The sequence below is a fragment of the Tupaia chinensis genome, unplaced genomic scaffold (assembly GCF_000334495.1).
Source record: "Tupaia chinensis unplaced genomic scaffold, TupChi_1.0 Scaffold143599_1, whole genome shotgun sequence".
Lineage (NCBI taxonomy): Eukaryota > Metazoa > Chordata > Mammalia > Scandentia > Tupaiidae > Tupaia > Tupaia belangeri.
Genome location: NW_006203445.1, coordinates 556,487 through 557,410, shown reverse-complemented (window position 1 = coordinate 557,410; position 924 = coordinate 556,487). Strand labels below are relative to the sequence as shown.

General features: G+C 46.6%; 1 protein-coding gene across 2 annotated transcripts in view; it reads left to right on the top strand.

The window, feature by feature from the left end:
* Nucleotides 1-924, top strand: part of LRRC41 (leucine rich repeat containing 41) — a 22,720-nt gene that overhangs the window by 19,557 nt on the left and 2,239 nt on the right. The gene's annotated exons all lie outside the window — the stretch shown is intronic.

Below are 924 nucleotides of genomic sequence, written 5' to 3'. Positions count from 1 at the left end.
TATCCCTAGCAAGTACACATACCCTATAGTTTGAAATTTTATCAAGTAACCTTGACCTCAACAGGGCCAATCACCATAATCCCATTAGAGGGGCAGCTTGGTCTCCAGAAAAGTGGCCTGAGTCAAGAACAGAAATTCAGGGGATCAGCAGTTAGCATAATGGCTGTCACTGAACTCCCATGTAGCCAACTGCGGTTTGAGTCCTGGACCTGGTGGCTTAAACTCATGCCAGGTACATGTGCATGCGTGCCCAAGATCCCAAGAGAAGGGATTGTGGCATGGCCATTCCCCCCGAGGGGTGATTTCTCGCTTTCTCTCTCTGGCAAGCGCACACGCCCTATAACAAAAAAAAAAAAAAAATCAAAACAAATTCAGACCAACCAGGCCTTCTTGCTATATATGCCCTTAGTTCCTATGTCTATTCCACCATTCTGCACACTTGATTATATTTACTGGTGTCTGAGTAGTCTGGTCTTCCTGGACTAAAAGCTCCACGAAGGTTGGGACCAGCAGTTGGTGTAATGGCTGTGTCACTGGACTCCCATGTAGTCAACCACGGTTCAAGTCCTGGACCTGGAGGCTTGAACTCATGCAGGGCGCATGTGCGTGCATGCCCAAGATCCCGAGAGGAGAATGGAGAAGGGATTGTGGCGTGGTCATCCCTGCTGAGGGTGATTTCTCACTTTCTTTCTAGTGAGCAGAAACCTCTCAAAAAAAAAAAAAAAAAAAAAAAAAAGGCAGCCCCATGAAGGCAAGATATTTAGCCTACTAGTCCTAGAAGCCAGCACAGACCCAAACATAGTAGGTGCCCAGAGACAAGTGGAGGAATAAGTGATTTTAGTGAATTCCTTAAGCACAGAATGGGACCTGCTACCACAGGCCAGCTGGAATCTTCTTTACCTACCATATACAGAAAACCGACTG